The sequence below is a fragment of the Carcharhinus amblyrhynchos genome, chromosome 34, assembly GCF_965287045.1.
Source record: "Carcharhinus amblyrhynchos chromosome 34, sCarAmb.v2.hapA, whole genome shotgun sequence".
Taxonomy (NCBI): Eukaryota; Metazoa; Chordata; class Chondrichthyes; order Carcharhiniformes; family Carcharhinidae; genus Carcharhinus; species Carcharhinus amblyrhynchos.
In genome coordinates, this window is record NC_137357.1 from 3,433,371 (window position 1) to 3,458,735 (window position 25,365).

General features: G+C 45.0%; 1 long non-coding RNA gene across 1 annotated transcript in view; it reads right to left on the minus strand.

The window, feature by feature from the left end:
• Positions 1–25,365, minus strand: part of LOC145361387 (uncharacterized) — a 123,179-nt gene that overhangs the window by 96,061 nt on the left and 1,753 nt on the right. Inside the window, exon 2 of the long non-coding RNA XR_013889826.1 lies at positions 13,344–13,400. This is a non-coding gene — a long non-coding RNA (uncharacterized LOC145361387). The remainder of the gene's footprint in view (positions 1–13,343; positions 13,401–25,365) is intronic.

Here is a 25,365-nt window from a genome sequence, read left to right on the forward strand (position 1 = left end):
CAGTGACCTCCCTAGCCCAATCATGGACAGCAAGCTGCGAGGTATTGTGATTGCCCCTGGTGCTGGCCTGGCAGGAACTGGATGCATTAATGTTTATCACCATGGTCACCTTCACAGGCACTAGCAACATCGTCCCTGCCCTGCTCAGCTGCAGTTATGGATAGAGGCAGATTGTGGTGAGGATGTTCTTAGTGTAACACATACATTATTCCTTTCTGAGATGCAGTTAGGAAAATTGCTCTCCTAACGCCTAGGTTGCTAAGAGGCTTTCTCCTCCCTCCTCCTCCCTCTTCCAGCACCTTGTCCTGCTCTGTGAAGCCTCTGTTCATTTTCCTATAGTCATACTGTACTCCAAGGGGTAGAGATGTAGTGTTGGTCTGGGGTGGGCACAGTAATTAGCCTCACAACACTACCATACTGCCTGGGTTTGCAAAATCCTACCAACTGTCTTATCATGGCTTGAGACAATTCACTTCTCTGAAACCTGTGATGAACCCTCTCTCCACTCACACTGTCTGTACCTGTAAAGACTTGATTACCTGTAAAGACTCGCATTCCAACCATTCTTCACATGCTAATCTGCAACTATCCTGCAATTGTGTCTTGGCCAATATACACCGTGTTTGTGAAACCTACATCTCCCCTCACCTGATGAAGGAGCAGCGCTCCGAAAGCTCGTGATTCCAAATAAACCTGTTGGACTTTGGACTTTCACCTGGTGGTGGGGGTGAGCTGGGGGCCAGTGGGGGGCGGGGGGGGGGGGGTGGTGCTGGTGCTGGTGGTGGAGGGTTGGGGGGTGTGAGGTCTTTCCTGCTGCTCAACGTGTGTTCATCTGTGTGAGGTTCAGAAAGGGTGTTAGCTGGAGCATTGTGGTCAAAAATAACATTGAAGGCATCAAATCAGCATTTCACAAGGACTAAGGTCATGGCCTGCCTACTCTACATACTCCTTTATAGAATCATAGAACCCTACAGTATAGAAGGAGGCCCTTCAGCCCATCAAGCCTGCACCAATCATGTTGTCCTACCTATCTCTATATTCCCCGCCTGTCCAAATATCTATCCAGATAAGTCTTAAATCATTGAATCCCTACAGAAGGAGGCCATTTGGCCCATCAAGTCTGCACAGACCACAATCCCACACAGGCCCAACCCCGTAACCCCAAGCATTTGCCCCAGCTAGTCCCCTTGACACAGAACAATTTAGTATGGCTAATCCACCTAACCCGTACATCTTTGGACCGTGGGAGGAAGCCGGAGGAAACCCATGCAGACACGGGACAGAAGGTGCAGACTCCACGCAGTCAGTCAGTGATCGAAGCTGGAAATCAAACCCAGGCCCTGGAGCTGTGAGGCAGCAGTGCCAAACACCAGGCTGCCGTGCCTTCCTTGTGGCCATTCATCTCGTCCACAGCAAAGTGTTTCTTGCTTCAGTGGAATGCACAGATGCTGCAGGTGTTATATTGGTCTGTAAATGGCACCTGAAGTGCCAGGACAGGTGCCTCTAACAATGCTGTATGTGTTTGACAGAACCGGTGGCCATTGGCGTTTGATTCTCTTGTAGGCTCTTGAATAGAATCATTAGCTGCCATAGCATAGTGGTTCTGCTGGATTTTCACAAGGGCGAATGAGCCATATTTTCCCTGTAACCTAGACATTTTTTCTCTTTGGATCATGATTTATGGGGAGGCAATGGCCTAGTGGTATTATTGCTAGATTATTAATCCAGAAACTCAGCTGACATTCGAGGGACCGAGGTTCAAATCCCACCATAATAGATAATGAAATTTGAATTCAATTTTAAAAAATCTGGAATTAAGAACCTACTGATGACTTTGATTTGATTTATTATTGCTACATGTATTGGGATACAGTGAAAAGTATTGTTTGATTTATTATTGTCACATGTATTGGGATACAGTGAAAACTATTGTTTAATTTATTATTATCACATGTATTGGGATACAGTGAAAAGTATTGTTTAATTTATTATTATCACATGTATTGGGATACAGTGAAAAGTATTGTTTGATTTATTATTGTCACATGTACTGAGATACAGTGAAAAGTATTTGATTTATTATTGTCACATGTATTGGGATACAGTGAAAAGTATTGTTTGATTTATTACTGTCACGTGTACTAAGATACAGTGAAAAGTATTGTTTGATTCATTATTGTCACATGTACTGGGATACACTGAAAAGTATTGTTTGATTTATTATTGTCACATGTATTGGGATACAATGAAAAGTATTGTTTCATTTATTATTGACACGTACTGGGATACAACGAAAAGTATTGTTTCATTTATTGTTGACACATGTACTGGGATACAACGAAAAGTATTGTTTGATTTATTATTGTCACATGTACTGGGATACAGTGAAAAGTATTGTTTGACTTATTACTGTCACGTGTACTAAGGTACAGTGAAAAGTATTGTTTGATTCATTATTGTCACGTGTACTGGGATACACTGAAAAGTATTGTTTGATTTATTATTGTCACATGTATTGGGATACAACGAAAAGTATTCTTTCATTTATTATTGACACATGTACTGGGATACAGTGAAAAGTATTGTTACTTGCGTCTATACAGACAAAGCTTACCGTTCACAGAGAAGGAGAGAGTGCAGAAGGTAGTGTTACAGTCATAGCTAAGGTGTAGAGAAAAATCAACTTAGTGCATGGTAGTGCAAAAGTCTGATAGCAACAAGGAAGAAGCTGTTCTTGAGTCAGTTGGTATGTAATCTCAGACTTTTGTATTTTTTTCTGACGGAAGAAGGTAGGAGAGAATATGTTCGGGGTCCTTGGCTGCTTTTCCGAGCCAGTGGGAAATGTAGATGGAGTCAATGGATGGGAGACTGGTTTGTGCGATGGACTGGGCTTCATTCACAACTCTTTGTAGTTTCTTGCAGTCTTGGACAGAGCAGGAGCCATGAAACCACTGACAATTGTTGGAAAAACCCATTCAGTTCACTAATGTCATCGAGGGAAAGAAGTCTGCCATCCTTACCCAGTCTGGCCTACGTGTGACTTCAAAACCACAGCAATGTGGGCATGTGGGCCTCTACTGTAAGGGGGCTGGACTATGAGAACGAGGAATGCTTACCACAATTGCATAGGACTTATTCAACCCACACCTGGAGTACTGAGTGCAGTGCTAGCCTCCATATTTCTTTGGACACACTTGCATTGGAGGCAATACAGCAAAGGTTCAGTTGGTAGGTGCCTGAGGTGAGAGGATTGTCCTAAGATCAGACACTGAGTAAATTGAGTCCACACTATTTGGGGTTTAGAAAAATGAGAAGTGATCTCACAGACACATTCAAGGTACGTGTTAACCCTATGAATGGTTTGTTCCATTTATGCAAAGACTTCATTTTAAGGTATTTCTGCCAATGCAATTACATTTCAATGGCAAGTTAAAGAATTAACTAACTTAGCTTTAGCTTGACTACATTTTGAAACTCGGAAGGCATGCTGGGCTAGCTAGAACATTGACTGCATTTTTGAAAAGTACAATGCCAGCAAAACAGGCTTTTCATAAGCCAAGCAAACCTTTTCATAAACAACATCTGCAAGGCCGGTTTCTCCAAGTCAGAGAATCAAATATATTGTAGCTTCAGCTCTATGTTTTCATTCAGTCCAGCACTGTTTTTGAGTTCTGTTTTGATCAGTGCGGGACTGGCAGAAGAACGAAGAACAAAGAAAATTACAGCACATGAACAGGCCCTTCAGCCCTCCAAGCCTGCAGCGAACATACTGCCTAACTTAACTAAAACCCCCTACCATCCCATGGACCATATTCCTTTATTCCCATCCTATTCATGTATTTGTCTTTAAAACTCACTACTGTATCTGCTTCCACCATCTCCTCCGGCAGTGAGTTCCAGGCACCCACCATCCTTTGTGTAAAAAACTTACCTCGTACATCTCCTTTAAACCTTGCCCCTCGCACCTTAAACCTGTGTCCCCTGGTAATTGACTCTTCCACCCCGGGAAAAAGCTTCTGACTATCCACTCTGTCCCTCATAATCTTGTAGGATTCTATCAGGTCACCCCTCAACCTCCATCATTCCAGTGAGAACAAACCAAGTTTCTCCAACCTCTCCTTGTAGCTAATGCACTCCATACCAGGAAGCATCCTGGTAAATCTTTTCTGTACCCTCTCCAAAGCCTCCACATCCTTCTGGTAGTGTGGTGACCAGAATTAGACACTATATTCCAAGTGCGGCCTAACTAAGGTTCTATAAAGCTGCAATATAACTTGCCAATTTTTAAACTCAATGCCCCAGCCAATGAAGGCAAAGATGCCGTATGCCTTCTTGACTACCTTCTCCATCCGCATTGCCACTTTCAGTGACTATGTACATGTACACTCAGTTCCCCTACCTATCAATACTCTTAAGGGTTCTGCCACTTACTGTATATTTCCTATCTGTATTAGACCTTCCAAAATGAATTACCTCACATTTGTCCAGATTAAACTCGATCTGCCATCTCTGCACCCAAGTCTCCAACCGATCTATGTCCTGTGGTATCCTCTGATGGTCCTCATCACTATCAGCAAGAAGCCAGTTCCTCTCTCTCACTCTCTCTATAGCTTTTCTCTTTTCTTCTTCACTTTTGTATTGATTTAATTTTAAGTTCTGTTCAATAAAGGAAATTCATTTAAACTCTGTACCAGGACTTTCTAAATGCCTCTTTTTCTGATTGCGTTTGTACTCGTTTTATGTTGTACAAAATTTGTTCTGTGGTGAAGCGGGGCGGGGGGGTGACCACCCGGAAGGGAGATGGCTCCATCTTCAGGTATTTCTGCAGGGAGGTGGCTGAGCTGAGGGGGTTGCAGCGTCTATTCAAAGGAATGAATGGACCCTATAATGTGGAAGGGCTTTGACAGGATGGACACTGAGAGGTTGACCCCCTCGAAATCTAGAACACAGTGTCAGCACAAAGGGCCAATCATTTAGGCCTTAGATGAGGAGAAATTTTTCACTCGGGGTCGTGAATGTTTAGAATCCTCTACCCAGAGGGTTGTGGATGCTCCATCGTTGAACGGTGGAACGGTGGCATAGTGCTTGTCATTGGTGCCTCACAGCGCCATGGACCCAGGTTCGATTCCTGTCTGTGCGGAGCCTGCACGTTTTCCCAGTGTCTGTGTGGATTTCCTCCGGGTGCTCCGGTTTCCCCCACAGTCCAAAGATGTGCAGGTTACATTGATTGACCACGCTAAATTGGCCCTTAGTGTCCAAAGGTGTGTAGGTTAGGTGAATTGGCCATGCTAAATTGGCCCTTAGTGTCCAAAGGTGTGTAGGTTAGGTGAATTGGCCATGCTAAATTGCCCTTTGGTGTCAATGATGTGCAGGTTAGGGGGATTGGCCATGCTAAACTGCCCCTTAGCATCCAAAGATGTGTAGATTAGATGGATTGGCCATGCTAAGTTGCCCCTTAGTGTCCAAAGATGTGTAGGTTATGTGGATTGGCCATGTTAACTTGCCCTTTGGTGTCAAAGATGTGCAGGTTAGGGGGACTGGCCATGCTAAACTGCCTCTTAGCATCTAAAGATGTGCAAAATAGGTGGATTGACCATGCTAAATTGCCCCTTAGTGTCAGGGGGATTAGCAGGGTAAATATGTGGGGTAATGAGGATAGAGATGGGTGGGATTGTGGTCGGTGCAGACTCGATGGGTCGAATAGCCTCCTTCTGCACTGTAGGGATTGTACAATAAACACAAAGACAAAGGAAGTTAGCCTCTACACAATTGGCCCAATGGCCTCCTTTGATGTTGTAGCCTTGCGATGGATGAGCTATAGAGAGATATTTTTATTTCTAAGGGAATCTAGGGATTTGGGGAGTGGGCTGGAAGAAGTGTCAGAGGATCAGCCATGGTTGTTTTTAATGGCAGTGCAGATTCAAAGGGCCAGATATGTACTGCTCAGGCTTTGTAAGGCTCTGGCCAGACCCCATTTGGAGTGCTGTGAGCAGTTTTGGGGCCCCCTATCTAAGGAAGGATGTGCTGGTCTTGGACAGACTACAGAAGAGGTTCACAAGAACGATCTTGGGAATGAAAGGCTTGACGTATGAGCAGTGTTTGAGGACTCTGGGTCTGTACTCAATGGAGTTTAGAAGGATGGGGATGGAATTCATTGGGATGGCCTGGTAGCACAACGGTTAGCACTGCTGCCTCACAATGACAGGGGTCCGCGTTCGATTCCAGAGTTATGGGGATAGGGTTCTAGTGGGATTGTGGTCGGTACAAACCCGATGGCTGAATGGCCTAATTCTGCACTATAGGGATTCTATGATTCCAAAAAGGCTGTGGAGGCTGGGTCATTGAGTGTATTTAAGACAGAGATAAATAGGTTCTTGATTGGTAAGAGGGTCAAAGGTTCGGGGGAAAAGGTGTCAGAATGAGATTGGGAAACTTATCAGTCATGATTGGCAGAGTGGACTTGATGGGCCGAAAGGCCTAATTCTGTTTTGATATCTTATGGCCTTATTTGATCTACTCCTCTTTCTATTTCCTCTGTTCTTATGGAGGCAGGGTGGGAGGAGGTAATTAGGTTAGAATCGAATGGACTGGCAGCCCACACTGAAGATTTCGCATCTGATTTTATTCTGCCCCATTGCCTCCCAAGCTGATCTTACTAACTGAGTAACATAATTCTCCTTGTAACCTGAATTCTTCACCAACTGTCCCAGTCATTTCTATTTCCAGAACAGGAATTGAACCTGAGACTTGGTTTTAGACAGCACGTTTCACTGCCACTGCATATCTCGGAGTGTTTTACAACCAATGCAGTAAGCACTGTGTAAGATAGGAAACAGAGCAGCCAATTTGTAAACAGCAAACTCCCACAAACAGCAATGTGATAATAACCAGATCATCTGGGTTTTTTTTTGCTGTGTGATATTGATAGAAAGTCAACAGGGTTAAGGTAAACCCCCATCTTCCCCCTCCCTCAGCACTTCTTTGAAATAACGTCACTGGATCTTTATACTTCACCTAAACAGGAAAAGGGGCCTGAGATTAACATTACATCCGAAAGAACACACCTCTGACAGACACACCCAAGAAAACATTCTTTCCAAATGTATCACAGCTTGGCATGGCTCCTGCTCCTGTCCAAGACTGCAAGAAACTACAAAGGGTCATGACGTAGCCCAGTACATCACACAAACCAGCCTACCATCCACTGACTACGTCTACATTTCCCGCTGCCTCGGGAAAAGCAGCCAGCATAATCAAAGACCCCACGCATCCCAGACATTCTCTCTTCCACCTCCTTCCATCAGGAAAAAGACACAAAAATCTAGGGTCTCATACCAACTGATTCAAAAGCAGTTTCTTCCCTGCTGCCATTAGGCTTTTGAAAAGATCTACCACACATTAAGCTGATCTTTCTCTGCACCCTAGCTGTGACAGTAACACTACCTTCTGCACCCTCTTCTTTCCTTCTCCCCTATGTACTCTATGAACAATATGTTTTGTCTGTATAGGGTACAAGAAACAATACTTTTCACTATATCCCAAATAGATGTAACAATAATAAATCAAATCAAAGCACTTCCTCAGCACTGCACTGCGTTGTGCCAGCAGTCCAAAGGTGTGCAGGTTGGGTGGATTGGCCATGCTAAATTGCCCCTTAGTGTCCAAAGATGTGTAGGTTAGCTGGATTAGCCATGCAGAGTGTGTGGCGTTGTAGGGATAGGGCAGGGGAGGGGGCCTGGGTAAGATGCTCTGTCAGAGAGTCAGTGCAGACTCAATGGGCCGAATGGTCTCTTCTGCACTGTAGGGATCCTATGAAATGTTGTGCTCAAGCCCTGGGGTGGGTCTTGAACCCAGAGTGTTGAGTTTCAGGAGTGCTACCAACTGAGCCACAACATATACTGGGGGGGAGGGGGGGCCATTCTCCCACCCTGCTGCCCTGCTTTCTTAGCACAGTGGGCCGGGAGACTCCAGACAATTTTGTGGCATTCCCGCTGTCTGCCTGGGCTGCCTTGCTTCCTCAGCGCTGGGTAATAAGAACATAAGAAATAGGAGCAGGAGTAGGCCATCTAGCTCTTCGAGCCTGCCCCGCCATTCATGGCTGATCTGAAGTGGATCAGTTCCACTTTCCTTTCTCCCCATAACCCTTAATTCCCTTGTCTATCAAAAACCTATCTACCCGTGACTTAAATATATTTAGCGAGGTAGCCTCCACCACTTCAACAGGCAGAGAATTCCAAAGATTCACCACCCTTTGAGTGAAGAAGTTCCTCCTCAACTCCGTTCTAAACTGCCCCCACCCCCTTATCTTGAGGTTGTGCCCTCTAGTCCTGCTATCCTTTCTAAGCGGGAAGAATCTCTCTACCTCTACCCTATCCATCCCTTTCATTGTCTTATACATCTCTATAAGATTCCCCCTCATCCTTCTAAACTCCATGTAATGTATGCAGCTTCTAATTTAAATATATTTTAAGCTGTATTAGAGGGCCCAGGACCGAAATATCCCAGCCTGCTAGCCTCTCCACCCCCATCTTGAGTGGTTCACTCCAACAGGGTTTACCATAACTCCCCACTTGCGGGGAGCTGGCTGCCCGACCCCACTGGAGTGAAATAGGAGGGGAGCAAGACCTCCCAGAGGGTTGGCCACCAGCGGGGTATGGAGGGCGGGGGGGGGGTGCGGTGGGTGAGGAGGCCAAGTCCCCTAGGCATGGCCACTTTGGCAGAGCCAGCCTGGCCCCCGGCACTGCCCGGGACATGTTTGGGGGGCCCAGGCATGTTTGGGGGGACAACAATTGGGCCGAGGGGGCAGCAATAGGGGGTCTTGGGACTGGCTAGCAATGGAACAGGCCCGCGATCAGGAGGCCGGAGGTGCGGGGCCACTGCACATGCGCCAGTCTCTGCAGTGCTCAGAGTGTCGGAGATTCATTGCTAAACGCCTGCTGAAAACACCAGCTGGATTTACTCCAGTTTTTATGTGAATTTGACACTTTAGAATGTTTTTGGGACAATCACCCCCAGACTTTTAGTGATGATAGGTTTTATGTTAATTTCACTTGCCCATTTTACTCATCAGCAAAGTAAATAGATGGTGAAACTTCCCATTCCAAACCCACCCAGTGAGTGAGGTTAAAAACAGTGCCTTCTTACTGAGTTCATCATTATGGGCGGCTTGCTCGCCCAATGTTCTTTTTTAACCCACTAATCATCAAAGCGAGGGATTATGGGACAGCAAGGCAGAATTTAAAAGGGGCCTTTTATCTATCTGTCGCACCCATGGTCAAATGTAGCTCAGAATTACGGGGATCAAGGCTTTTTCTAAATGCTGCCTACAAAATCCCTTTTATCCTGATCTTGCCGCATCAAACTAGTCAAAGACTGGACACAGAAGTAATGGGGAGGGAGAGTTTTAATTACCAATTTCTTTCTGAGAGAGAGACTGGGAGGTAATCCATGTTTTAATCATGATGTGTTGTGAACCACAAGAAATCATAGCACAGGATAAGGAAACGCTAGTGTATTTTTAAGTCTGGTACTATATACAGTATATAAAATGGCTGCTTTCCAATCAACTTTGAGAATAAATCAGGTACGAGTTCAAAGGGTAATGACTAACTGCAGCAATGGATAATTTTATTTACACACAGAATTCTAGGTCATGTTTTTAAGAAAGGACACAAGAAGTTGCGTTTGACCTTTTGTGGTGGATGAAGTCTTGAAATCATTTACAGTCACTAGACAGAATGGCACTGATTTAACTTGATTTATTATTGTCATGTGTATTAGTACACAGTGAAAAGTATTGTGTCTTGCTTACCATACAGACAAAACATACTGTTCATAGAGAAGGAAAGGCGAGAGTGCAGAATGTAGTGTTACAGTCATAGCTAGGGTGTAGGGAAAGATCAACTTAATGCAAAGTAGGTCCATTCAAAAGTCTGATAGCAGCAGGGAAGGAGCTGTTCTTGAGTCGCAACCTCAGACTTTTGTATTTTTTTCCCAACTGCAGAAGGTGGAAGGGAGAATGTCCAGGGTGCATGGGGTCCTTAATTACGTTGGCTATCTTTCCAAGGCAGCAGGAAGTGTAGACAGAGTCAATGGATGGGAGGCTGGTTTGCATGATGGATTGGGCTACATTCACAACCCTTTGTAGTTTTTTGCGATCTTAGGCAGAGCAGGAGCCCATACCAAGCTGTGATACAACAAAAAAGGATGCTTTCTATGGTGCATCGGTAAAATTTGGTGAGAGTCGAAGCGGACATGCCAAATTTCCTTAGCCTTCTGAGAAAGTAGAGTTGGTGGGCTTTCTTAATTATCGTGTTGGCATGGAAGGACCAAGACAGATCATTTAAATATAATTAGTATAACTCACAATTTCTTGGCAATGGATAATTATGCTCACTAATGGACAGATAGTTCACACATGTCCTTTAGGGAAGGAAATCTGCCATCCTTATCTGGTCTGGCTTACGTGTGACTCCAGACCACAGCAATGTGGTTGATTCTGAACTACCCTCCGAGGTCATCTAGGAATGGGCAATAAATGCTGGCCAGCCAGTGATGCCCATGCCCCACAAGTGAATTGCAAAAAAGATAAGCACATGAATATGCAAGAATCACAAAATCATAGATTTTGGACACCATTTGGCCATCGAGTCTGCACCAACAACAATCCCAAACCGTCACCCAACATATTTACTTCACTAATCCCACTAAACTATGCATTCCGGGACACTAAGGGACAATTTAGCACAGCCAATCAACCAAACCTGCACATCTCTGGAGTGTGGGAGGAAACCGGAGCACCCAGAGGAAACCCACACAGACACAGGGAGAACATGCAAACTCCACACAGACAGTGACCCAAGCTGGGAATCAAACCCAGGTCTCTGTGAGGCATCATCATGCCACCCCAGCTCCAGAGCAATGTGGTTGACTCTCAATTGCCCCTCTGAGGGCAATTAGGGATGGGCAATAAATGCTGGCCAGCCAACAATGCCCTGATCCCATGAATGAATTTTAAAAAAAGGTAAGCGCATAAATATACAAGGAAAAGAGGGATGTGGAGCAAGGGCAGGCAGAAGGGATGAGTTTAATTTGCATCATGTTCGACACAATATGGTGGGCTGAAGAGCCTGTTCCTATGCTGTACCGTTCTGTGTTCTAACAAAGCCTAGAGAAGGTACAAGGAGGATTTAGATAGAGCAAAAAAAGTGGCTAAACAATCACAGGACACCTCAAAGTAACTTATAAGCAATGAAGTGCTTCTGGTAGTGTCATCACTGTTATAAACTCGGAAATGCTGCTTGTAAGCTGCCACAAACAGCAATGTGATAACTATCTGATCATCTGTTTTTGTGATGTTGATTGAGGGCTAGGTATTGCCTAGGGAGAGCCTCTCCTGCCCTTCTCAGGATTCTCTTACAGCCTCCAAACAGCTCAGGCCGCAGTTTAACATCTCATTCTGACCCTCTCTCAGTACAGCAACTGAGTTTTGCATTCTGGCCTGGGATTAAAAGAGTGTCTTCCTCACATCTCCTCATCACCCAGAATCTTAAATCAGTGTCTCAACTGCCTCTGAAATAACCTAGCAAACCGCTTTAGTTCAAAGGCAACTAGGAACTGGCAATAAATACTGGCCAGCCAGCAATACCCATGTCACTGGTTAGTCATGGTTAGTCATGTCACAAATCAATTCCGGCTTCCCAGATTGCCTGGATCCACTACAGTTTGCCAACTGCCATAACAAATCCATAGCAAACGCAATCTTCTTGGCCTTGCACTCAACATTGGAACACCTAGATAGCAAAAACACATATGTCAGACCCTCTATTTATTGACTACAGTTCAGCCTTCAACACTATTATTCCTACGAAATTCATTTCCAAACTCGGTGGCCTGGGCCTCGGCTTCTCCCATTGCGACTGGATCCTAGACTTTCTAACCCACAGACCACAATCAGTAAGGACAGGCAACAACACCTCCTCCACAATCATCCTCAACACGGGTGCCCCACAATGCTGTGTTCTCAGCCCCCTACTGTACTCCTTATATACCTATGACTGCCAAATTCCCCTCCAATTCAATTTTCAAGTTTGCTGTGACACCATGTAATGGGTCAAATCTCAAACAATGATGAGGCAGAGTACAGGAATGAGATAGAGAATCTAGTGAACTGGTGCAGCAACAATAATCTCCCCTTCAATGTCAACAAAACAAGAGATATAGTCATAGATTTCAGGAAGCGTAGTGGAGGACCTGCCCAGTGGAAATGATCCAGAGCTTCAAGTTTTTAGATGTCCAGATCACCAACAACCTGGTTCTGGTCCCTCCATGTTGACACTATAGTTAAGAAAGCCCACCAATGCATCTACTTTGTCAGGAGGCTAAGAAAACTTGGCATGTCCACTTTGACTCTCACCAGCTTTTACAAATGTACCATAGAAAGCATTCTTTCTGGTTGTATCACAGCTTGGTATGGTTCCTGCTCTGGCCCAGACTGCAAAAAACTACAAAGGGTCGTGAATGAAGCCCAATCCATCACGCAAACTAACCTCCATCCATTGACTCTGTCTCCACTTCCCACTGCCTCAGAAAAGCATCCAACATAATCAATATCCATGCACCCTGTAAATAATCTCTTCCACCTTCTTCTATCGGGAAAAGGATACAAAAGTCTGAGATCACATACGAACCAACTTAAGAATAGCTTCTTCCCTGCAGCCATCAAACTTTTGAATGGACCTACCTTGCATTAAGTTGATATTTCTCTACACCCTAGCTATAACTGTAACATTACGTTCTGCATCCTCTCCTTTCCTTCTCTACGCTTTGTCTATGTATCACGCAGTAAACAATACCTTTCACTGTACACTAATACGTAACAATAATATCAAATCAAATGTACCACATATGAATAAAAAAAGCTGCTGAATTCTTTCCAATTGAAGGCACTTATTAAGGCAAGACAAATATATTCACATATCTATATATACATTATATATATATTATAAAATGGGTGGCACAGTGGTTAGGACTGCTGCCTCACAGCACGAGGGAGTAGGGTTCGATTCCCGGCTTGTCACTGTCTGTGCAGAGTCTACACATTTTCCCTGTGTCTGCGTGGGTTTCCTCCGGGTGCTCCAGTTTTCTCTCACAGTCCAATGATGAACAGGTTAGGTGAATTGACCATGCTAAATTGCCCTCTGGTCAGGGGCAGTAGCCAGCGTAAACGTATGGGATAATTGGGATAGGGCCTGGGTGGGATTGTGGTCAGTGCAGACTCAATGAGCTAAATGGCCTCCTTCTACACTATAGGAATCCTATGATTAAGCATTGATGGATCATACCTGGGTTGTACTCAGGCTTAAATCACGTGAGGGTGGATTTGATTGAAGAAAAGTCTCCTAGAGGTATAAAAGTGTCAAGTAAATTACACATGATTCAATTTGTACATTTATATAAGTGGTCAATGGGTGGATATTTTTAACTTAAAGGTAAAACAACCGATAAAGTGTTTTTTTTAATAAGCTTGACGAAGTCTGAGAAAGAGGCAAAATGAGAGAAGACATGGTTCTACAGAAGGAGCTTTGCATATTCCTTAACCTAAGGTCTCAATTTCATGTCAATATCAGTACCGACCTCTTGCTTCCCAATTTTGATACTATCTTTTTTATTATTGTCACAAGTAGACTTACATGAACACAATGTGGAGATTGCAGCATTGGACTGGGGTGGGCGCCGTAAGAAGTCTCACAACATCAGGTTAAAGTCCAACAGGTTTATTTGAAATTATGAGCTTTCGGAGCGGTGCTCCTTCATCAGGTGAGTGGATGTAGGTTCACAAACACTGCATTATCTTGCAATTGTGTCATTGCCTATATATGCTCTGTTATCTTGCAACTGTGTCGTGGCTTATATAGACCATGTTTGTGAAACCTACCTCGCCACTCACCTGATGAAGGAGCAGTGGTCTGAAAGCTCGTGATTCCAAATGAACCTGTTCAGCTTTAACCTGGTGGTGTGAGACGTCCTACATTAATGTGACAGTGAGGTTACTGTGAAAACTCCCCAGTCGCCACACTCCGTCACCTGTTCAGGTACACTGAGGGAGAACTTGGCATGGCCAACGCACTTAACCAACACGTCTTTTGGACCATGAGAGGAAACTGAAGTACCTGGAGGAAATCCATGAAGACGTGGGGTGGGGATGGGGGGGAGGGGGTAAGAATATACAGGCTCCATACAGACAGTGATCTAAGCCAAGAACTGAACCCGAATCCCTGGCACTGAGGCAGCAGTGCTAACCACTGTGGCACCATTTTGGTTGCCAAGTCTCACAGCTTTAGATTTTTGACTTAATTTGATTTATTATTGTCACATGTATTGGGATAAAGGGACAAGTATTGTTTCTTGCGCACCACATACAGACAAAGCACACCATACATAGAGAAGGGGAGAAGAAGGTGTAGAATGTGGTGTTACAGTCAGAGCTAGGGTGTAGAGAAAGATCAGCTTAATATAAGGTAATCCATTCAAAAGTCTGATAGCAGAGGGAAGGAGCTGTTCTTGAGTCATTCGGTATGTGACCAGGAGTCATGTGAGAAAAGGCTCCTCATTTGATATTCAGCTGGTTTTTGGGAGGGAGGGGAGAGAAGTGAGGATAAAACAAGAATAGGTCTTTTTTTCCAAATCCATAGTTAAGACGTGCTACAAATTGAGACTCAGTTTGGGCTGAGAGTCAACAGTTGCTGCGTTCATTTTCTGCATTCTGATCAATGCAAAGAGAATGCTAAAAATAAAACACTAAAAACTGGCAGTGAACAGCAAGTGGGTCACAGCCTGCATGCAGGAAAGGCAGGGAATGCTAAAATTGTATAGTGCCTGTACAGTATGTGGATGGAACACTCATGATCGAACTACACATGGTGGCATAGTGGCAGCACGGTGGCACAGTGGGTTAGCACTGCTGCCTCACAGCACCAGGGACAATTCATGGCTTGCGTCACTGTCTGTGCAGAGTCTGCACATTCTCACCATGTCTGCATGAGTTTCCTCCGGGCGCTCCAGTTTCCTCCCACAGTCTTTTTTTTGTTTATATTCAATTCAATTCAATCAAAGTTCAATTCAAAATCTCAGCAAGTGAGACATTCCTGATCCAAGCTGACAAGACAGGCTCACCACTTCCTGTCTTGGGCTTGATCTACATGATCCAAGCTGATTGGAGCAGGCATTGCACCTCCTCCCCAAAAAGGCCTCGATGCCGCTTTAAAAAAATTTCTTCAAATGAAGCCTCAATGTAACCTCATGATTTCAACCAAGTGTTACAAAACTACACCTTGATCTTAGCCAAAGGCGTGCTGGTTAGGTGCATTGACCCGAACAGGCAGCGGAATGTGGCGACATGGGAAATTTCACAGTAATTTAATTCAAAGTAAGCCTTACTTGTGACTAATAAATAAACTTTAACTTTAACATGAGTACTACATCCATTTCTGGAATGGATTTACATTTCTTCTTAAATGTAAGCAGGAAAAAAAAGGGCTTGCATTTATACATCGCCTTTTAGGATCATTAAAGTCAATGAAATATCTTTCACAGCGCAGTCACTGCTGTAATACTGGAGATGCAGCAACCAATGTGCATATAGCAAACTCCCACAGATAGTAATCTGATAGTGAGCTGAGAGCATGTTTCTATGGTAGAGATTAGTCACGACACCAGAGAGAACGTACCGTGCCTCATGAGTTTAAAGTTTATTTATTTCTGTCACAAGTAGGCTTACATTAACACTGCAATGAAGTTACTGTGAAAATTCCCTAGGTGCCACACTCCGGCGTCTGTTCAGGTATACTGAGGGAGAATTTGGCACCTAACCAGCACGTCTTTCGGACTGTGGGCGGAAACCGGAGCACCCAGTGGGAGCAGAGACAGGGAGAGCTCCACGCAACCTCCATGCAGACAGTGACTTAAGCCGGGAATCGAACCCGGGGTCCTGGCACTGCGAGGCAGCAGTGCTAACCACTGTGCCACCATGAGGGGGGGAATCTCATTGAAACTTACAGAATACTGAAAGGCTGGATAGAGTGGACACAGGGAAGATGTTTCCATTAGTCGGAGAGACTTGGATCTGAGGGCACAGCCTCAGAGTAAAGGGACGACCCTTTAGAACCGAGATGAGGAGGAAGTTCTTTAGCCAGAGGGTTTGATGAATCTGTGGAATTCATTGCACGGAAGGCTCTGGAGGCCGGGTCATTGAGTGTATTGAAGACAGAGATAAATAGGTTCTTGACTGATCTGATTTGATTTATTATTGTCACATATATTGGTACACAGTGAAAAGTATTGTTTCTTGCTATACATACAAAGCATACCGTTCATAGAGAAGGAAAGGAGAGGGTGCAGAATGTAGTGTTACAGTCATAGCTAGGGTGTAGAGAAAGATCAACTTAACGCGAGGTAGGTCCATTCAAAAGTCTGACAGCAGCAAGGAAGAATCTGTTCTTGAGTCGGTCGGTACGTGACCTCAGACTTTTATATCTTTTTCCCGAAGGAAGAAAGTGAAAGAGAGAATGTCTGGGAACGTGGGGTCCTTAATTATGCTGGCTACTTTGCCAAGGCATCAGGAAGTGTAGACAGAGTCAATGGATGGGAGGCTGGTTTGCGTGATGGATTGGGCTACATTCACAACCTTATGTAGTTTCTTGCGGTCTTAGGCAGAGCAGGAGCCATACCAAGCTCTGATACAACCAGAAAGAATGCTTTCTATGGTGCATCTGTAAAATTTGGTGACAGTTGTAGTTGACATGCCAAATTTTGTTAGTCTTTTAAGAAAATAGTTGGTTAGCATTCTTAACTCTAGTGTTGGCATGGGGGGACCAAGACAGGTTGTTGGTGATCTGGACATCTAAAAATTTGAAGCTCTCAACCCTTTCTACTTCATTCCCATTGATGTAGACAGGGGCATGTTCTCCTTTACACTTCCTGAAGTCAATGACAATCTCCTTCATTTTGTTGACATTGAAGGAGAGATTATTGTTGTCGCAGCAGTTCACCAGATTCTCTATCTCATTCTTGTACTCTGTCTCGTCATTGGTAAGGGGATCAAAGGTTACGGGGAAAAGGTGGGAAAATGGGGTTGAGAAACTTACCAGCCATGATCGAATGGTGGAGCAGACTCTTTGGGCCAAATGGTCTAATTCTGCTCCTATAACTTATGGTCTTATGGTCTCATTCAAAAGATTGCCAGAGGATCTTTCACATGCGCCCGCGAAGATAACAGGTGCCTTGGCTTAATCTGAAACAGGGTACCTCTGCCCGTGCAGCACTCCTTCAATTGGTTGTTTGAAGTTTATTTACTAATGTCACAAGTAGGCTTACATTAACACTGCAATGAAGTTACTGTGAAAATCCCCTAGTCGCCACACTCCGGTGCCTGTTCGGGTGAAGAGAGAATTTAACATGGCCAATGCACCTAACCCACAAATCTTTCAGATTATGGGACGAAACCCACACAGACATGGGGAGAACATGCAGTAGCCACACAGACAGTGACCCAAGCCGAGAATCGAACCCGGGTCCCTGGCGCTGTGAGGCAGCAATGCTAATCACTGTGTCGCTGGTTGGGTTTCTAGTTTGAAGCTTGATTAAGAGTAAGGCATTACAGCCAAGTGTAGGAATAAGTAAGAGATTGCCTTTGCAATATAGAGAAACTTGCCTGTCTGTGTTAACATGGGACGTCAGATTGTATACTTCGACTGACACTGTCACCCAATAATACCTGACACAAAATCTTTTTGGGTGCATTTAACTCATTCTGCTCTCCAAAAATATACATTGTTGGTAAAATGTGCAAAAGGCACATTACATAACAGTAACAAAGACAAGGCACTATCTACCAATCTGTCTTTGCCTTCTCTGGATGTCCCCCACATCACAGATACCAGACTTCAGCCTATTTAATTCACTCCACGTGATGTCAGGAATAACTGAAGGCACTGGATGCTGCAAAGACAATGGGCCTTGACAATATTCCAATAATTGTACTGAAGACTTGTGTTCCTGAACTAGCTGTGCCCCTAGTCAAATTGTTTTGACTAGGCTTCTCAGGCATCTACCCAACAATGTGGAAAATTGCCCACATATATCCTGCAGGAATCATTAAACACGGCCAATTACCACCAACGCTCGATCATTGCAACAGAAGGGATCATCAACAGCACTATCAAGTGCCACTTATTCAGCAATAACATGCTTACAGAAGTCCGGTTTGGGTTTCGCCAGGGGCATTCAGCTCCTGACCTTGTTACAGCCTTGGTTCAAACATGGATGAAAGAGCTGAATTCCAGAGATGAGGTGAGAGTGACAGCCCTTGACATCAAGGATGCATTTGATTGAGTGTGGCATCAAGGGACCCTAGTTTGTGGGAATCAGGAATCAGATAGTCTCTTATAGTTGTTGGAGATCTATCATCTCAGTCCCAGGACATCTGTGCAAGGGTTCCTCATAGTTAGTGTTCTAGCCCAACCATCTTCCATTGCTTCATTAGTGACTTTCTCGCCATCATATTATCAGAAGTGGAAATCTTTGCTGATGGTTGCGCAATGATCAGACCCACTACTCAGATAATTAAGCCGTCTGTGTCCATATGTAACAAGGCCTGGACAGCAGTTAAGCCTACACTGATAAGTAGCAAATAACATTCATGCCACACAAGTGTTAGACAATGCCCATCTCCCACAAGAGATAATCTAACCAACACTAACCAACATCAGCATTACCATCGCTGAATCCCCCCACTGTCAACATCCTTGGTGGTTACCACTGACCAGAAACTGAGCTGGACCCAGCCATATAAATAATGTGGCTACCAGAGCAGGTCAGAAGCTGGGAATCCTGTGGAGAGTAACTCACCTCCTGACTCCCCCAAAGCCTGTCCCCCATCTACAAGGCACAAGTCAGGTGTGTGATGGAATATTCCCCACTTGCCTAGATGGGTGCGAATCCCAACAACTCTCAAGAATCTCAACATCATCCAGGACAAAGCAGCCCCACTTGATTTATACCCCATCCAGAAATATTCACTTCATCCACCACCAACGCACAGTAGCAACAACTTGCCAATGCTTCTTAGGCAGCATCTGCCAAACCTGTTATCTCTACCACCTAGAAAGATAAGGGCAGCAGATACATGGGAACACCACCAGCTGCAAGTTCCCCTCCAAGCCACTCACCATCCCTATTTGGAAATATATCACCTGTTTCACTGTCGCTGGGTCAAAATCCTGAAACTCTCTCCCTAACAGCACTGTGGGTGTACCTACACCACACAGACTGCAGCGGGTTCAAGATGGCAGCTCACCCACCACCTTCTCAAGGGGCAATTAGGGATGGGCGAGCCAGAGATGCCCACACTCTGTGGAAAAAAAAATGTTTTAAAAGTTCGAATTTGACACTACATTAAGTGCAAGGTTGGTTTCTTTATAGAGATTACATGACACTTGAGGTGCCACACTATACTTACAATTACAGGTATCAATTTGTATTCCATATAACCCAAGGGCCTTTACAGGGGTTCCTGCCGCTAGGTTTTATACGGTGGGATCAGGCCCTTAGGCAGTGTCCTTTCCCATTTATGGTCACTTTCCCAACCTTCAGAATGTCCTAAAGCATATAGTCCTGGACCTTGGAATGTGCCAGTCTGCAACACTTAGTCTGACAGCTCTTTACATCGGAAGACCAGCAAATTTCAGACAGGCCAGAGAGTACCTTTTATCCAGCTGATGATCCTCGGACACTACTGATGCTTACCTCAGAGTGTGCAACCCTGGGGAGCTCCTTTAAGGCACCAAACAAGTAAACAAACTCAAATTAACTTAGGGACAAATTAAAAGGGGCAGCCCGCCAAAAGGGAAGGGGGGATGGCCCGAACAAAAAACCAAAGTCGGAAGGAAACTTAAAACGTTAAATTAAAATGTGATTGTCGGGTTGCAACCTTGGGGACAGCCCATAGAGCACAAGAGTCAGAGAATCATAGAATGCCTACAGTGCAGAAGAGGCCATTGGGCCCATTGGGTCTGTACCGACTCTCTGACAGAGTATCTTACCCAGGCCCTATTCCCCCACTGAATCCCTAACTCTAACTAAATATTTCCCATGGCCAGTCCATCTAACCCACACATCTTGGAACACTAGGCAACAGTTTAACATGGCTAATCCACCTAACCTGCACATCTTTGGGCAGAATGCAGAGTGCAGAAGAGGCCATTCAGCCCATCAGGTCTGCATCGACTCTCTGACAGAGCATCACACCTAGGCCCCCACCCCCACACTGCCCCTATAACCCCACACATTTCCCATAGCTAATCCATCTAACATACACATCTTGGACACAAAGGGACAATTTAGCATGGCCAATCCACCTAACCTGCACACCTTTGGGGACTAAGGGACATTTTTTCATGGCCAATCCACCTAACCTACATATCTTTGGACACTAAGGGGCAATTTAGCATGGCCAATCCACATAATCTACACAACTTTGGAATGTGAAATTCCTGCATTACAGAGCTGTGAAGAGTAAACCTCAATCTCTGCATCTCTTCCCACACAAGGCACATTCCAGAAAGACGTGGATAATGTCCTCTTTCCTCCCCACCACAGCCACTCAAAGACAGCATGCGGAAGTGGGTGTATGTGTGTGGGGAGGGAGGGATGTGGTAAGGAATGTCGCTCTAGACATGAGGGAGGATCTGATGGGAAGAGGGTCTTCTTACCATCAACCAAGCCATGTCTTGGTGCTTGTCTGAAAGTTCTCATGTCGACGCATGATCTCATGTCTGCTGAGGGAACCCTCCGACAGGAATCTCTGTCTCATGACCCAAACCCTACCTTATCAAACACATTGGGTAAATGTAGCCGCATTAGCAGGAAGGGCAAAGGAGCTGAGGCTGATCTTTTACATTGACAGAGAGGCAGATGATGACTGTTAGCAAATGTGTTCTTACGTTATTTGATTGAAATGCAAACTTTAATTTGCCCTAGCAGCGACACCCATGTCCCACGTAGAGTGAAAAACAAGGGTTTGGTTACTTAGGGTGGAACAGTGGCACAGTGGTTAGCACTGCTGCCTCACAGTGCCAGGGACCCGGGTTTGATTCCCAGCTTGGATCACCATCTTGTGCAGAGTCTGCACATTCTCCCCCGTGTCTGCGTGGGTTTCCTCCAGGTGCTCCAGTTTCCTTCCACAGTTCAAAAGATGTGCTGGTTGGTGCTAAATTCTCCCTCAGTGTAACCCGAACAGGTGCTGGAATGTGGCGACTAGGGGATTTTCACAGTAGCTTCGTTGCAGTGTTAATGTAAGCCTACTCGTGACATTAATAAATAAACTTAAAATACTCAAACTTAACCATGTAACAGTAAGAAGTCTCACAATACCAGGTTAAAGTCCAACAGGTTTATTTGGAGTCACGAGATTCCTGAGCGCTGACCCTTCATCAGGTGAGTCTCCGAAAGCTTGTGATTCCAAATAAACCTGTTGGACTTTAACCTGCTGTTGTGAGACTACTCACTGTGTCCACTCCAGTCCAACACCAGCATCTCCACATCATGGTTAACCATGTAAGAGTAAGAAAAAAAGCAACTTTCATTACTCTTCTGCCCCTGAAAATGTGATGGTGATAGTGTCAACTGAGAGAGGTCTCAAGGCCCATAGGAAAAGAAGGGGTAGGGCAGAGGAAGCGAGCATTCAATGTGAACCTATCCATTAGGCAGTGCAGTGCCCCTTGTGCATATAGCACCATGGATGAAAACAGGGATACACATGGGAGTAAATAGCAACTGCTGCTGGAAGACCATCACACCGATGAATGGTGCTCTTTGGTCTGCCCGAAACTTCCAGTGCTCAGAGCTATCACACTGTGTTGCAAACTGGCACTTCCAGAGTGGCAGCACGGTGGCACCACGGTTAGTACTGCTGCCTCACAGCACCAGGGACCCAGGTTTGATTCCCATCTCACTGTCTGTGCACAGAGTGCATGTTCTCCCCCTGTCTGCGTGGGTTTCCTCCGGATGCTCCGGTTTCCTCCCACAGTCCAAAGATGTGCTGGTTAGGTGGATTGGCCATGCTGAATTGCCCCTTACTGTCAAGAGGATTAGCAGGATAAATGCCGGGGTTATGGGGATAGGGCCTGAGTGGGGTTGTGGTCGGTGCAGACTCAATGGGCTGAATGGCCTCCTTTCGCACTGTAGTGTTTCTATGGACTAACTCATGGGTGCAAAGGACATTTGCGGTACATGGCCAACTGATTCAGTGATCACCCTGCACTGCCCTTAACTATATCCCACAACCCAGACTCCTCCATTCCCATCAACAAGAACAAAATTTGATTTGAGTTGATTTATCATTGTCACATGTATTGGGATACAGTGAAAAGTATTATTTCTTGTGTGCTACACAAAGCATACTGTTCATAAAGTACACTGGGGAGAAAGAAAGGAGATGTTGCGGAATGTAGTGTTACAGTTGGGCGGCATGGTAGTACTGTGGTTAGCACTGCTGCTTCACAGCTCCAGGGACCCGGGTTCGATTCCCGGCTTGGGTCACTGTCTGTGTGGAGTCTGCACATTCTCTTCGTGTCTGCGTGGGTTTCCTCCGCGTGCTCCAGTTTCCTCCCACAGTCCAAAGATGGTTGATTGGCCATGATAAAATTGCCCCGTAGTGTCCTGAGATGTGTCGGTTAGCGGGATTAGTGGGTAAAATATGTAATATGGGGGTAGGGCCTGGGTGGGGTTGTGATCAGTGCAGACTTGATGGGCTGATGGACTCAATGATTCTATGACAGTCATAGCTAGGGTGTAGAGAAAGATCAACTTAATGCAAGGTAGATCCATTCAAAAGTCTCATGGCAGCAGGGAAGAAGCTGCTCTTGAGTCGGTTGGTACGTGACCTCAGACTTTTGTACCTTTTTCCCGATGGAAGAGGGTGGAAGAGAGAATGTCCGGGGTGTGTGGTGTCCTTAATTATGCTGGCTGCTTTCCCCGAGACAGCGGGGAGTGTAGGTGGAGTCAATAGATGGGATGCAGATGTGGACTGCACATGACCCGTCATGCTCCACATGCCACGTGATATTCCCGACTCACCCCGCTTTTGTCCTCCTATGTAAAAGTGCGGCCTTTCCACCTCTGTCATCAGTAGATAACTTTGTAAACACTCTTTGGTTTGACGGTCCTCAAAAAAAGTTCTGAAAGCTGAAAAGCAGCATACCAGCTGTGTAAATAAACTAATCAGTAACTGTGAGAACAGCTAATGACTCCTTTTAAGTATTGCTGGAAGTAAAACTATGCAGCCTGTTCAAGCTCATGGTTTTTGTGACTCACGTGCAATTGTTAATAGGACACCAGCACTTTTGAGAAGGACTTTTCGGCATGCACTCATTGTAAGTAGACAATGGATGGATGCCAAATTTAAAATGGCAATGTGTGAAATATGTGAATGAAACAGATGGGCGAGATTGGGACCCTGATTCTCTTTGCTATTGCACCACTTTTTCAAACTAAAATGGGCACGTCAAGGCAAAATGTCAGTGTCATCAGGCAGGAGGAGAGCAGAAATTTTTAAGCTTTAACCCAATTTTGCATTTCTTTGTATTTGCTGTATATTCGCATAAAATCCCTACAGTGCAGGAGGCCGTTCGACCCATCCAGTCTGCAACAACCACAACCATACCCAGACCCTATCCTCGTAGCCCCACATATTTACTCTGCTACTCCCTCTGACATGATGGACAATTTACCATGACCAATCCACCTAACCGATACATCTTTGGACACTGAAGGGCAATTTAACATTACCTATTCACCTAACCTGCACATCTTTGGACTGTGGGACGAAACCAGAGCATCCAGAGGAAACCCACACAGATACAGGGAGAATGTGCAAACTCCACACAGATAGTGATGCAAGCCAGGAATTGAACCAGGTTCCACTGTGCTACCGTGCTGCCCCACCCCTGGTTATTTGCTCTGTGGGGGAGTGTTTAAAATCCTGTGGAAGAACTTCCAGAAACTTCTTACACAGACCTTCCACCTCTGTCACTTTCTACACAGGCAGACAAATCGCTCCCCACACCCCTCCCCTTTCCAACGACTTGCTACGTGGAATAAAGAGATTCCCTGCTGAGTAACTGATGAAATGTAAACCATTAGAGAGAGCAATGGTCGCTATTCAAGTTGCATCTGTGTCAAATGGTCTGACTAGGAAAGTAGCATTAGATGAGGCGATGGCCTAGTGATATTATCATGAGACTATTAATTAGAAACTCAGCTAATGCTCTGGAGACCCAGGTTCGAGTCCTGCCACGGAGATGGTGGAATTTGAATTCAATAAAAAATATCTGGAATTAAGAATCTACTGATGATCATGAAACTATTGTTGATTGTCGGAAAAACCCTTCTAGTTCGCTAATGTTCTTTAGGGAAGGAAATCTGCTGTCCTTACCTGGTCTGGCTTACATGTGACTCCAAAGCTAAAACAATGTGGTTGACTCTCAACTGCCCTCTGAACAATGGCAACGACTGGGCGGCACAGTGGTCAGCACTGCTGCCTCACAGCACCAGGAATCTGGGTTTAATTCCCAGTTTGGGTCACTGTTTGTGAGGAGTCAGCAAGTTCTCCCTGTGAGAGCTCCCTCTGGGTGCTCTGGTTTCCTCCCACAGTTCGAAAGACACGTTGGTTAGATGCATTGGCCCTGATGCTAAATTGTCCCTCAGGGTACCCGAACATACGCCGGAGTGTGGAGACTGGGAGATTTTCACAGTAAATTCATTGCTGTGTTGCAGTTAAAACTGAGATGAGGAGGAACTACTTCTCGCAGAGGGTGGTGAATTTGTGGAACTCGCTGCCCCATCGTGTGGTGGAGTCTGAATCATTAAATGGCTTCAAGGAAATAGATATATTTCTGATAAAATAAATGGATTAGAGAGATAGGGGAAGATGGATTTGAGACCAGGGAGAGATCAGCCATGATCTGATTGAATGGCAGAGCAGGCTCGAGAGGCTGAATTGCCTAAGCTGACTTGTGACATTATTAAAATAAACTCTAAACTTAAAAAACTAGGGCTTGGCTGCGCCGCTCATGACTCATAAATGAATGAAAAAAATTGATGTCCTGCTTTTTATTTGGGCTGAGTAATTGTGTAAATTGATTCTCTGCCCATATTGTTCTAGGAGATAAAAATGAAAAGTGGGGCTGACATTATAGTTTATTTATTAGTATCACAAGTAGGCTTACATTAACACTACAATGAAGTTACTGTGAAAATCCCCAGTTGCCACACTCTGGCACCTGTACGGGTACACTGAGAGAGAATTTA